Source organism: Hemitrygon akajei, chromosome 2 (assembly GCF_048418815.1).
Source record: "Hemitrygon akajei chromosome 2, sHemAka1.3, whole genome shotgun sequence".
In the NCBI taxonomy this organism is placed as follows: Eukaryota; Metazoa; Chordata; class Chondrichthyes; order Myliobatiformes; family Dasyatidae; genus Hemitrygon; species Hemitrygon akajei.
In genome coordinates this window covers 31569301-31584665 of record NC_133125.1, presented here as the reverse complement: position 1 = coordinate 31584665, position 15365 = coordinate 31569301, and the positions used below count along the sequence as shown (strand labels likewise).

Genomic DNA, 15365 nt, shown 5'->3' with positions numbered 1-15365 from the left:
AAAATTGTACAAGGCATTGGTAAGGCTGAATTTGGAATATTGTGTACAGTTCTGGTCACCGAATTATAGGAAAGATATCAATAAATTAGAGAGAGTGCAGAGACGATTTACTAGGATGTTACCTGGGTTTCAGCACTTAAGTTACAGAGAAAGGTTGAACAAGTTAGGTCTCTATTCATTGGAGCGTAGAAGGTTGAGGGGGGATTTGATCGAGGTATTTAAAATGTTGAGAGGGATAGATAGAGTTGACGTGAATAGGCTGTTTCCATTGAGAGTAGGGGAGATTCAAACGAGAGGACATGATTTGAGAGTTAGGGGGCAAAAGTTTAAGGGAAACACGAGGGGGTATTTCTTTACTCAGAGAGTGATAGCTGTGTGGAATGAGCTTCCTGTAGAAGTAGTAGAGGCCAGTTCAGTTGTGTCATTTAAGGTAAAATTGGATAGGTATATGGACAGGAAAGGAGTGGAGGGTTATGGGCTGAGTGCAGGTAGGTGGGACTAGGTGAGATTAAGAGTTCGGCACGGACTAGGAGGGCCGGAATGGCCTGTTTCCGTGCTGTGATTGTTATTTGGTTATATAAATGAACATTTCACAGTACTGAGGCTGTGCCCTGAGGTCCTGGATAGCCCCACTATAGGAAGCATCCTCTCTACATCCACTCTATCTAGGCTTTTCAATATTTGATAGGTTTCAATGAGATCCCCTTTATTCTTCTAAACTCCGACAAGTACAGGCCCAAAGCCATCAAGTATTTGTGTGTTAACACTTTCATCCCTGGGATCACGCTCGTGAACCTCCTCTTGACCTCTCCAATGCCAGTACATCTTTTCTTAGCTCAGCAGCCTTTAGCTGCTCAGAATACTCCAAACGCAGTCTGTCCAATGATTTATAAATCCTCAGCATTTCACCCTTGCTTTTATATCCTCCGGAAATGAATCCTGTCATTGCGTCTGCCTTCCTTATGAATGACTTAACCTGTAAGTTAACTTTCAGGGAATCCTGCATGAGGGCATCCAAGTCTCCTCGTACCTCTGGTTTGTGAATTTTTTCCCCATTTAGATGATAGGCCACATCTTTATTCCTCTGCCAAAGTGCGTATTCATGCAATTCCTGACACTAAATTCCAACTGCCACATCTTTACTCATCCCCCCAACACTACCTGCCCCTTCACTTATCTTTATGTCATTTGCAAACTTTGCCACAAAGTCACAAATCCATATTATTGACATATCATGTGAAAAGAAGCAGGCCTAACTGTGAGCCTTGTGGCACACCCCTAGTCACTGGCAGCCAACCAGAAAAGGCCTCCTTTATTCCCATTCTTTTTCTTCTGCCAGTCAGCCAATTTTCCGTCCATGCCAATACATTTCTTGTAATACCATCATGTTTACCCTGTCAAGCAGCCTCATGTACGGCAAGTTGTCAAAGGCCTTCTGAAAATCCAAATAAACAGCATTCACTGACTCTCCTTTGTCTATGCTGCCTGTTGTTTCCTCAAAGAATTCCAAGAGAAAACCATGCAAATTTTGGCCTATTTTATCACATGCCTTCAGGTACTCTGAAACATCATGCAAATGAAAGGAAGATAGGCACAAACCAAGCGGCTATTGTCAGAGTGTGCCAGGCATTGGCTTATTAGGCTTCAACGTGAACAGGCGGAAGCACAGTTAAGTAGAGGTAAACCTTTTTTTAATACAGAGTAGTGAGGGTGGAATGCTCCTTCTGCCAGTGGTGGGAATTCAGGATACCTGACTGTTTGCCAACGACTGCATCTGCGGGAAGTAAACCCAACTTCAACGCCTGTAACAGACCGGGTCAAGGAGCTGGAGCTGGAGTTGGATGTGCTCAGGATCATTCGGGAGGGTGAAGATATTATAGACCAAATTTTTGAAGAGGTGGTCACACCCAGAGTATATGTTTTAGTTGGGTGGCCACAAGGAGAGGTAAGGGGATTAAGAAATCAGTGCAAGGTTCCCTTGTGGCCAGTCTCCTCAGGAACAAATATACCCTTTTGGATACTGCTGGGGGGAGTGACCCATCAGGGCACAACCACAGCAGTTAGGCTGGTGGTGTGGTGGCTGGCTCTGACGCTCAGCAGGGAAGGGTAAAGTTAGGCAGCGTGATTGTTGTAGAACACTTGATAGTTAGGAGGACAGAAATGAAATTCTGTGGCTGAAAAAGAGATAGTAGGATGGTGTGTTGTCTCCTGGGTGCTTGAGTCCATTATGTATCAGAGCAGCTGCAGGATATTCTCGTGGAGGAGGGGGAACAGCCAAAGGTTGTGGTGCATGTTGGCACCAATGCCAAAAGGAGAAGAGGTCCTACGCAGTGAGTATATAGAGTTAGGAAAGAGGCTGAAGAGAAGGACCTCTAAGGTAGTAACCTCTGGATTACTCCCATTGCCACGGTCTAGTGCAGGTAGGAATGGGGTGATAACACCCATGAATGAGTGGCAGAGGAGATGGTGCAAGGGACAGGCTTTCAAGTTCTTAGATCTTAGGAACTTTTTCTGGGGAAGGGGTGCCCTGTACAAGGGGGATGGGTAGCACCTGAACTGGAGGGGAACCAGGGGAACAGGATGTTTGCTGATGCTCATTGGGAGAGTTTGAACTAGTTTTGTAGGGGTTTGGTAACTAGAGCACCAGATCAGATCTGATTACCAGCCCCCTACAAAATTAGTTTAAACTCTCCCTATGAAGGATCGGAAGGTAAATGTCAGGGAAAGTATTGAAAGGCAAAATCGAAATAACAAGTATGATGGGTCAGATAGTTTGATGTGTGTATTTTATGCTAGGAGTGGTGCGTAGCCAAGTGAATAAGGCATCGGTCTTGTGATCTGAAGGTCGCTAGTTCGAGCCTTAGCTGAGGCAGCATATTGTGTCCTTGAGCAAGGCACTTAACCACACATTGCCTTGCGACAACACCGGTACCAAGCTGTATGGGTCCTAATGCCCTTTCTTTGGACAACATCAGTGGCGTGGAGAGGGGAGACTTGCAGCTTAGACAACCTTGCCCAGGCCTCAGTCATCATCAAAAATTGATGGACAGCCGAAGAAGATGAATGCTAGGAGTACAATGGGTAACGGTGATGAACTTAGAGCATGGATTAGTACATGGACCTATGATGTACCATTACTGAAGCTTGGTTGATAGGAGGGCAGAGATGGGTGATTAATATAACAGGTTTTTGAAATTTTCAGAAAGATAGAGGAGATAAAAGGAGTGCTGGGGATTGGGTAGTTGCTCTACTAATCAGGGACAATATCGCAGCTACACTCAAGGGTGGGGGTCAGACACTGAATTCATTTGGGTAGAACTCAGGAATAGGAAAGGGGCAGTCATATTGATGGGATTATACTACATACCCCCCTCCCCCCAATAGCCACTGGGACATTGAGAGACAGATATATAATCAGATTAAGGAAATGTATGAAAATAATATGCTTGCTGTCATGGGAGATATCAATTTCCCTAATGAAAGTTGGGACCTTCTTAGCGCAAAACGTTTAGATGGAGCAGAATTTGTTAAGTGTATCCAGGCAGGTTTCTTAAATCAATATGTGGACGGTCCAACAAGAGGAGGACCGTACTGGACCTGGTGTTGTGTAACGAACCTGGCCAGGTGACTGACCCTTCAGTGGGTGAGCAGTTAAAAAGCAGTAACCACAATTCTTTAACATTCAGGATAGCTATAGATAAAGAAAGGTATGGTCATTGTGAGGGAAGTTTTAAATTGGAGTAAGGCAAATTATGAGAGCATTAGGCAGGAACTAAGAAGAGAACTAAGAACACCTATTTTTTTCTGGCAGGTCCACATCAAACACGTAGAGGATGTTTAAAGATCAATTGCACAGAGTACGAGAAAGGTGTGTTCCTGTTAGAAGGAAGGATGGGGATGGAAAGATAAGAGAACCTTGGATGTCCAGAGAGGAGGTGAATTCAGTCAAGAAGAAAAAGGAAAAGTAAGTAAAGCTTCTGAAGTTAGGATCAAAGGAAACACATGAGAAATATAAAGAAGCCTAAAAAGAACGAAAGAAGGGAATTAGGAATGCCAGGAGGGGCCATGATACGTCCTTGGCAAGTCGGATCAAGGTGAATCCCAAGGCATTCATTACATACATCAAGAGCAAGAGCATAATTAGGGAGAGAGTGGAACAACTCAAGGACAACTCATGAATGCAGAGAATGTAAGTGAGGTACTCTGTTTCATTATTTACCAAGGAAAAGGACATGGAGGACCAGGAGATCAGTGCTGAGCATTTATAGGTCAAGGAGGAGGAAGCGTTGGGTCTCCTAATGAGTATTAAAGTGGGTAAGTCCTCACGGCCTGATGGGATTTACCCCAGTTTATTGGAGGAATAAGAGATTGGAGTGATGGAGGATGAGAGGTGACCTGATAGAGGTGTAAAAGATGATGAGAGATGTTGTTCGTGTGGACAGCCAGAGGCTTTTTCCCAGGGCTGAAGTAGCTAAAAAAGGGGGCATAGTTTTACGGTGTTTGGAAGTAGGTACAAGGGGATGTCAGAGGTAAGTTTTTCACACAGAGAGTGGTGGGTGCGTGGAATGCAATGCCAGCGAAGGTGATAGAGGTGGATACAATAGGATCTTTTAAGAGACCCTTAGATAGGTACGTGGAGCCTGGAAAAATAGAGGGCTATGTGGTAGGGAAACTCCAGGCAATTCTGGAGTAGGTTACGTGGTTGGCACAATATTGTGAGCTGAAGGGCCTGTAATGTGCTGTAGATTTTTCGATGTTTCTGTGTTTCTATTGCTGGGCCCTTGACCAGTATCTTCGTGTCCTCTCTAGCCACAGAAGTCCCAGAGGACTGGGGAGTGGCTAATGTTGTACCTCTATAACGGAACAATGGAAAATCTGGGAACTACAGATCAGACTCATATCAGTTGTAGGGAAAATTCATAGGGATAGGATATATGAACATTTAGAAACCAAAGCCTAATTAGAGAGAGCCAGTATGGCTTTGTGCAGGGTAGGTAATGTCTTATCAACTTGATTTAAGTTTTTGATAAGATGATGAGAGAGATTGATGAGGGTAGGGCAGTGGATGTTGTCTGCATGGATTTTAGAGAGGCATTTTACAAAGTCCCTCATGGGAGGCTAATCCAGAAGATTAAGATGCATGGCATCTGTGGTAAATTGACTGTCTGAATTCAGAACTGGCTTGTGTATAGAAGACAGAGGGTAATAGTTGAAAGGATGTATTCAAGCTGGAGGTCTGTAATTAATGGAATTCCACAAAGATCTGTTCTGGGACCTCTGCTGTTTGTAACATATACAAACGTCTGTATAAACGACCTTGTTGAAAATGGAGACAGGTGGGCTAGTGAGTTTGCGGATGACAACAAGATTGGTGGAGTTGTGGACACTGTGGAAGACTAGCAAAGACTACAGTGTGATAGAGATCAATTGTAGATTCTGGGCAGAGAAATAGCAGATGGAGTTTAACCCAGATAAATGTGAGGTATTGCACCTTGATAGGGTAAAAGCAAGGAGACAGTACCTTGTTAAGGACAAGATTCTTAAGAGTGTTGCTGAGGAGAGAGATCTTGGGATCCAAGTTCATAGATCCTTGAAAGTGGCTACACAGGTCGATAAGGTGGTTAAGAAGGCTTATGAAATGCTTGATTTTATTAGTTGAGGCATTGTGTTCAGAAGTCAAGAGGTTATGTTGCAACTTTATAAAACTCTGGCTAGGCCACATCTGGAGTATTGAGTACAGTGCTGGTTGCCCTCCATAGGAAGGATGTTGAGGCTTTGGAGAGGGTGCAGAAGAATTTACCAGGATGCTGCCTGGTTTAGAGGGCATGTGCTATCATGAGAGGTTGGATAAACTTGGGTTGTTTTCTCTGGAGCGGTAGGGGCTGAGGGGAGATCTGCTAGAGGTTTACAAGATTGTTATAAGAGGCATAGATGGAGTAGGCAGGGAGTATCTGTTTCCCAGGGTTGAAATGTCTACTACCAGAGGATGTGCATTGAAGCCGAGAGGGGATAGGTTCAAGGGGGATATAAGTTTTTTACTCAGAGATTTGTGGGTATTGGGAATGCACTGTCTGGCATAGTGGTAGAGGCAAATACAGACATTTGGATAGACACATGAATGTGAGGAAGATGGAGGGATAGGGACATTATGTAGGTAGGAGTGATTAGTGTTTGGGTGTTTTTTATTTGGTTTTAGCTCGTTTGGTACAACATTGTGGGCCAAATAGCCTTCTCCTGTGCTGTTCTGTTCTTTTTTTTTATCTCAAAAGATTTTATTTCACTTTGCTGGGATACTGATACCTTGCACTTTCTCTTCATTCAGTAGGACATTCAATACTGCCTTCATTGATGTCGTCAATGACACTGTGAGGATGTTTGCCATCAATGTTGCAACCGATGGACTGAGCAGTTCCAAGGATTTCCTTCACAGTTCCTGAAAGGTCTCTCGCTAGAGAACGATGCCTCATCTGCCGGGCAATATTAACCACCTCATCAAAGGTGATGCTGCCAGTGTGTTTAATATTCTTTTCCTTCTTTCTGTCCCTGGGCGGTTCCTTCAGAGCTTTGATGATCAGGGCGGAAGCCGATGGGACAACCTGAATCTGTGCCTGTCGGTTCTGGATGGTCAGCTGGATTGTGATACGAAGGCCTTTCCAGTCACCTGTAGCCTTGGCAATGTCATCACCCACTTTCTTGGGAGACAGACCCAATGGACCAATCTTGGGAGCCAAAGCAGAAGTTGCACCAACTTCACCACCCGTACATCTGAGGTACACGATCTTAACTTCGTTGGGATCGAATTTAGGAGGCATCGCGCTGGCTTTGACCTACAGAGGCGCACAGTTTAGGTGTCGGATGAACCCAGGTTCGGGACGACCGAGAATTAGTTGCACCGTCACCGACGCAAAAGCGAAGAGCTGCTGTTCTGTTCTATAGAATATCCCCTTCGCTGATCCTCCATCGATTTCCCTGGGCTTCGTCGACCCCCGGCCCTACTCCGTCCACTCCTACGACTTCTCCTCTCCGGCATCTTCACTCTTCATCTCCCGCCGAACAAAAGACCCTAACACCCTGGTGTCACGCACGCGGCTCAAACACACACTCCTGTCATTGGACGGCACCCGTTATCTCTAACCACAACTCAAACACTACTTCCACAGAAAGACCATTACGTTAGCAGTGAAACATTTCCCAGGGTGTAAAAATAGACCCCAATATCCTTCCAATCACTGAAGTTAGGCTAACTGGCCTATAATTTCCTTTCTTCTGCTCCCCCCCCATCTTAAGGAGTGGAGTGACATCTGTTATTTTCCTGTCATCAGGAACCATTCCAGAATCTAATGATTCTTGATAGATCATTACTAATGCCTCCACAATCTCTTTAGCCACCTCCTTCACCCTGGTGTATGGTCTATCTGGTCCAGGTGATTTATGTATCTTCAAACTTTTCAGCTTCTCAGGAACCTTCTCCTTAGTAATAGCAATGACACTTACTACTTTTGCATTTCTGGGATTCTGCTAATGTCTTCTACCGTAAAGGCTGATGCTTATTCAGTTCAACCACTATTTCTTTGTCCTCCATTACTACCTCTCCAGTCTTATTTTCCAGCAGTCTGATATCAATTCTTGTCTTTCTTTTATTCTTCATGTAGCATCCGTGCCCCCAATTTACCCCCTTTAGCCTAGGGTAAACCACCGTCGCCCCACCAACAGTACAATACTTTGGTGTAAATACGGTGTAATGCCCCCCCCCCCCCCAGTACACACTCGCAACACAAATATCAGACAATACACTAAAGGCGAGTAAATAATTACAACTTTATAGTTATTTCTTAGTGATGGGTTAGTAGAAACAGATAACCTAAAGGCACCAAATCAGTAAGTTTATCAGTTTGTGCACATAATATTTTAATACGTTGGAGCTCACACCTCCGGTTCCATCCACAACGACCTTCCGATCCTTCGGCCACTGTCCGAACCGTCGACGTCCAGTATCCACCACCCTGGAACCCCTGTCCACTCCTCATACGTCTATCCTTCTCGCTCGCCTCTGGAAAAAGACCGCAAACTCCCACTCAGCTCACACATACAAGATAGCATAACAATTCTCCATTGGTTTGTTCCCCCCTTATAAACCAAACATTCCAGCTACAGAAACCCATTACAGCATTAAGTAACATCACAGAGAAGCCATTTCATTATAACAATACAGAGAAACCATTTTGTTAGCCTGAACAGTTAACACCACAGTTAATGATACTGAGAACCCAACATTCATATATCTGAAAAACACTTTTTGCCTCTTTTATATTATTGGCTGGCTTCATAAGTTCACCTTCATATTTAATATTTTCTCTCCATATGGCTGTTTTTAGTGGTCTTCTGTTGGTTTTTAAGAGCTTCTGAATCCTCTAATTTTTGCTATATTATATGGCCTATTGAACTTTTATGCCGCCTTTGATTTTCCCCGTCAGCCATGGTTGCCTCATCCTCCGTTTAGAATGCCTCTTCATCCTTGGGATGTGTCTTGCTCTGCACCTTCCAGATATTTCCCAGAAACACCAGCCATTGCTGTTTTTCTGTCATCTCTGCTAGTGTCTCCTTCCAGTCAACTTTGGCCAGCTCCTCTCTCATGCCTCTTTAATTCCCTTTACTCCCCTGTAATACTGATATATCCAATTTTAGCCTCTCCCCCTCAAACTGCAGGATGAATTCTATCATATTATGATCACTGTCTCCTAAGGCTCCTTGACCTTAAGCTCTCTAATCAAATCTGGGTCATTTCATAACACTCAATCCAGAAATACCATTTTCCTTGAGAGCTGAGCCACAAGCTCCTCTAAAAGCCATCTCTTAGGCATTCTACAAATTCCTTCTCTTGGGATCCAGCACCAACCTGATTTTCCCTATCTACCTCCATATTGAAATCCTCCATGTTTATTGTAGCATTACCCTTTTCACATGCCTTTTCTATCTTCCCTTGCAATTTGCAGCCCACATCCTGGGTACTGTTCAGAGGAATGTATATAACACCCATTATGGGCCTTTTACCCTTGCAGTTTCTTAACTCTACTCAGAAGGATTCTACATCTTCTGTTCCTATGTTACTTCTTTCTGAGGATTTGATTTCATTTTTAACCAACAGAGCTACCCATCTGCCAACCTGCCTGACCTTTTGATACAATGTGTATCCTTCAATGTTGAGCTCTCAGTAATGATTTTCTTTGAACCATGTCTGAGTGATTGCCCACATCACACCTATCAATCTTGAACTCTGCTACAAGATCATCTACATCATTCCACATACTGCATGCATTCAAATATAACACCTTCAGTCCTGTATTGATAACCCTTTTTGATTTTGCCCCCTGTCATCCTGCTGACTGCAATTTTGCCCTATCATCTGTTTGTCCTTCCTCACAGTCTCACTGCACATTGCATCTAATTGTATACCAACTGCTCTATCCTCAGTCCTATCGCTCTGATTCCCATCCCCCTGCCAAGTTAGTTTAAACCCTCTTGAACAGCTCTAGCAAACCTGCCCGCAAGAATATTGGTCCCCCTTGGGTTCACGTGTAACCTGTCCTTTTTGAATGTCTGCAGGAAATAGTGACATATATGTATTTTGATTATACATTGGCTTTGAATTTTGTACTTTGAACCAAAGATCCCTTTTTGAAGGCAGGGAAGTTTCAGTTAATCCTGCAGAAACTACCACAACGATGTTTTGGAAGTGTGGCTACTTGGTACAATTTTCAATGTACACTTGCATGATAGGCATTCCAGATTTTAAACAGTAATAAATTAGTACAAGCCTTATAGATATATTTAATTATACAATATTAATTTACATACATGAAATTATACAATTTACTAAGTATTTATGAAATAATTTTATAATTGTGACCAATTAAAATACATGTATAATGAAAACAGAAAATACAGCAGGTGAGTCAGTATCCCTGATGATGGTATGATGGTGGCATGGGTGTCCAGGAGCAACTCCAAAGACCAGGATTACCTTAGATACCTTTGATGAAAGCACTCAGAGGCCAAATAAAATTGGCAGAAGGAGCAAAGATCCTCCAGGACAATCCACACAGAAGCACCTTCCATCTCACCTGGAATAAAGACCAGCATTCTGCATAGGCTTCATCAACCACCTCAGAACCCACAGAAAATGAATGAAAGCAAGCCATTCTCATTTGTGAGAAACTTCCAATGAAGAGGATAGAGGAGGCAAAATTCTTGCAAACTTTGGATGCTGCAATTGGGATATTTTAGAATATTCCTGGACAGATAAAATTGAAATGCATATTCCATATCCATATGCTGAATGTCCATGTAAATCAATTTAAAATAAATAGGCTGTTGCTAGTGTTGACATGACACTAACTGAAATGTCGATGCTGCGACAATTAATATACATAGATTTATGAAAATATTGTAGCTGAGTTCAAATATGACAGGAAGTATTCATTTGTTGGAAATTTCTAAACATGTTCTTAATAAAAAGGATTTTACTGGAAATAACACTTCTTAAGTTTAACACAAAAGCAGCATTTATACAGTACTACAAATTGCATAATATATTTTTTCAGAGGGGTATGATACAGATTAAATTTGATCTCTTTCTGTGATTTACTTAGGTGCTGCCCTGAACCAGTTCATGGTATTAAATTACTTGCTTGTTATGTTCACTGAATTCCCTTTAGCTGCAGAAATGATGGCAAAGTCATTGTGACATACTGTAATGCAAATACTTTCCAGCCAAGTACATTTTCAAGAGCACAAAGCTGTCTTTACTTACATTGATTTGTCACTATTTAAGCCATAGGCTTCGTGCCCATCTGTGTGCTAAGTAGTTGTCCATACCAAAAGAAAAAGATAATTCACTAACAAGAGAAATTCTGCAGATCCAACCAACACACACAAAATGTTGGAGGAACTCAGCAGGCCAGGCTGCATCTATGGAAAAAATTAAACTGTTGACTTTTTTGGGATGAGACTCTTCATCAGATAATTCACAACTATCAAATGTTACTCAATGTGGGGAAAAGCAAAGAAAATTATTGACTTCCCTTCATCTAGTCAACTAGGTTTGCTTTAAGAAGAACCTATTGTTATTAGGGTTTCAAATTTTCTTATTTTTACACCAAATGGCAGGATTTACACCAAACAAAATGTCTCAATTTTCCCAAATACTTGCCTATCCCAAATTGATACATTATATTTCTTGTGTCCAAAACATAAGTTTCCGAATTTCTTGATCTCTGTCTTTCTCACTGTAGATTTATTGATCAATAGCTTTATACTTCTTTTGATTTGATTGTCTATTGCATCTCAACACAATTAGTTCTAAAACTCCTTAGGCCGCAAATTTGCTCTATTGACCAATTAAACGTAGTAAGAGAGAAGCCAGCATTTGAATACCATTTCAGACCAGGCTTTGTAATGTGTCCTGTTTATATTTAAAATAGTTGTAAGTGCAAATCATCCTGGATCATAGTAACAACTTCCAGTGCCTCTCCTCTGAGACTAATCAGAGGAGAAATTTATTTGGCTGTAGTCATTTCCTGTTGACTTCAATGGAATATTTAGTGGTCTGTGACTGATATTTCACATGTCTTATTCCAAACAATCAAAAACAAATTTCTTTTCTGCTGTCTCTTCCAACATAACTTCTCCATCTTAATGGTCCAACCTCATTAGCAAAGTGCATGCAGTTCTTGTACCTTTCATGCGTAACATCAGAGAAGAACAATCATACATCTTTGCTAACTTCTCAGGTTTTCCAGTGTTCTCCATTTACCTGAGTTTTCAAGTTGCATTCCTCCGGATAAAGTCTTGCACAAGTATTCTGTGGAATCTTTTCAATGTAGCATCTAGTCATGTGATTTCTTTATTTCCTTAACAAAAGTCCTCATTAGCTCTATCATTTTTCCCCAAATCCTATCTAACCTTCTCCTTCTTTCAAAGTTTCTTAAAAGTATACTGCCATCCAACTTAATATTTGAAGTTGGGTTCTTACAAGAATAATTGCTGGAAGAGAAAGACCAAGATCCGTCTAAGTCATTGGAAAGGTCCCTGATACCAATTGGGGAAGTAACACACACAAAATGCTGGTGGAACACAGCAGGCCAGGCAGCATCTATAGGAAGAAGCACTGTCGACGTTTCGGGCCCAGACCAAACGTCGACAGTGCTCTTCCTATAGATGCTGCCTGGCCTGCTGCGTTCCACCACCATTTTGTGTGTGTTGCTTCAATTTCCAGCATCTGCAGATTTCCTCATGTTTGCCAATTGGGGAACTGATTTTTTAAAATATTTTTTTATTTGGTTTAATTAATTTAATCAACAGAACTCTTTCATCTGTGCTACCAAAAATCACCCCCCCCAAGGACATAATAAATACCATATGTTATGTCTCAAGCTACTCAGACACAGTATCCTAAAGTTCTATCTTATTGCAGAAATTCATCCAATTGCTGCCTGTCCCTGCTATGGATATTGAAACAGCTTATGTTTATTTCAGGTGGTTGCAATGATCACATTTCTCAAGATTGTCTGACAACTTTGAGAGCTTGCCAAATTTGCTGACAATGCAAAAGTTGATGGGAAAGGAAATAGTTAGGAGGACACAAAGGGATATTGACAAGTACTGCATAGGGAATGGACAAAAATATGGCTGAGAATATAATGCAGAGAAACATGTGGTTATTCACTTGAATTAGAAAAACAGAATATTATTTATATGGAAGGAGATCGCGGAATGCTACTGTACAGAAAGATGTTTATCTTCGTAAGTGAATCATTAAAAGTTCACCAATACTGGGGTGAATAATTAGCAGTGGGGAAAGCAGATGAAGAGGAAGGCAGTGGACTGAAGATGGTCCCTGAAATTCTATTGTTGGAAATGTAGTGATGGAGTGTAATGAAGAAATAATGGGATAAGACTGGAATGGAAATTAAAAGGTTAATTGAGTGAACAGGGGAAGAGGATTAGATTGTGTGAAGCATTAATCTGTGGAGAGAAAGAGGGATAGTGGGATTAGATAGTGTATTATATGAAACAGTAATTAATGGGGATAGTTGTTTTATATTGCAACATATTAAATGTTGTGCAGAATGATGGGGATTGTTGAATTAGACTGCGTGAGGTATAAATTGGAATGGGGAGTGAGGGGGAGAATGGAGTTAGACTGGGCATTTGGCAATATTTCAGCTAAACCGGAGAAACCTTCTTTTGTGAATTTAGTCACTTATAGAAGATAGACATTGCAGCCAATATCAGCATTTGTAATCCATCCCCTCCCACCCCCCCCCCCCCCCCCCCCCCCACCAACACCACCAAATTGCCCTTGAACTGAGGAGGGAGTTAGCATAAATCACTTGACTGAATCTAAAGTTCTGGAGTCACATATGGGCAGATACAGTAAATGAGCAATTTTAGGATGACCCCAGGGCTAAAGACGAGGAGTAGCATAATTACCTGTCTTCTTTTGTTTGAGTCAGTCTCAACCAGTATAACCAGAAAATACTTCTAATAAAATGGACTTTAACATGAAACATTATCAGTTTATCTTTGTACGAATGCTGCCTGACCTGCTGTGTGTTTCCAATAGTTCTTGTCATTAGCTCAGGCTTCTGGCAGCTTTTGTTTAATTAACAGGAACCCAGTCCTGGTCAACAGCAGAATGATCAATAAAATATCGTAGCCAGGGCAATGGGGATGAAGGGTGCTGAATGGGTTGTGGGAGTATCGGTTCTAAAGTGGCAGGATAAAGGACCCGTTCTCCTCTCAGCTCAGACTGAAGTGTGAGGTGTTGCATTTTGCTAGGACCTTCTAGGGTAGGTCTTACACAGTGAACGGTAGGGCACTCAGGAGTGTGGTAGAACAAAGGGATCTGGGAATACAGGCTCATCATTCATTGAAAGTGGTGCCACAGATGGATAGGATAATAAAGAAAGCATTTGGCAGGTATTGCTGGTAGAAACTTTATTTCTGCCCAATCTACAGGGTACAGATTACTCACCATCAGCACTGGGAGCTCTGCCATGGTCCAACACAAGTACCCATTGACACCTCACCAACTTTAAACATCATTGTCAGAAAAGAAATTATTTGCAAATATTTATTTCCATTTACAGTCCAGACCGGTCTTCATTGATTATTGTAAAACTCTGCTGTGAATATGAACCATTATGTAGATGGGAATAGATGGGGGCAAAAAAGTCTCTGCCCACCAGTGGCTAAAACATATGCCCATTTTTTTTTCCTTTTATTAGGTGGCTAAATTGCCTGCCAAATTTAATTGCTTTTCAGCTAACTCCCATGTGAAATACTTACAGAAAAAAAATGGAAGGTCACCCTGTTCCCTCTGACAATTTAGCATTTCCTCAGTGCTATACCAATTGCTGGTGTGAATTAATGGCTTGAATCTGTGTTGGGCTCTGAATCCTTTCTGTATCATTAGCGACATCCTATCAATCGGTGCAAGGAGAGTAAATAAAATAATCACGCAAACTGAATTAGAGATTAATAAACAAGTATGATAATATGTTATACTAAACCTTCATCTATATTTTGATTTACATCCAACAATATTACTGCTTAATTACCAATTGAAAGGTAAGAAAACTATAGTAAAATAGTAAAATTTATTATCTATCATGCAATTTAAAAATAGAATCTTGCATAGTTTCAGTACTGAAGAGGTACTAATATAGATCAGTTCGTTATACCAGAGTTTACAAGAGGTACTTTAATCATTCAGTGCACATCTGTGGGTGGTCTGCTTTGCTATTTGTATATTCTAATACTAAATTTACATGGACTTCTGACATACATAAGCACAACCACACTTCATCCTAAGACCAGGGCTGGATATACCACCCACCAGGCTAGTTAATCAATAGTTATTCTGCACGATGCATTGTGAATGTAACACACTCGTAAAGTACTTGTACCATTAAAGGTCTTTCTTGAATCTAATGAAAAAGCAGGGATGTAATAGCCTTGGTTCAGTACCCATAAATTGGGTTTATTCATAAAACTGGATTCATTCCTATGAAGTGGTTAGTGTGGGATGTAGCATGACCTATATACCTTTACAAAGTGACTACAGTAAAATGGATACACTTTATTTGACACATCTAAAGTTACTTCATGATTTGGAGCACAATTTTTAATAGCATTAGTTAAAAAATAAAATAAAATTATGGCCTATAAACGTTAATGTATTCTGTTAACGTATTTCAGTATGAAGCTGCCTATTTTATTAAGACAAAATCTTATTTCACAGCTACCTAAAATATTACATTAAGATGTAGAAATTATCATTGCCAATATTATCTTACAGATAC

At 41.3% G+C, this 15365-nt stretch overlaps 1 pseudogene; it reads right to left on the bottom strand.

The window, feature by feature from the left end:
• Positions 1-6242: 6242 nt before the first annotated feature.
• Positions 6243-6914, bottom strand: LOC140740386 (large ribosomal subunit protein uL11 pseudogene; annotated as a pseudogene).
• Positions 6915-15365: the final 8451 nt, after the last annotated feature.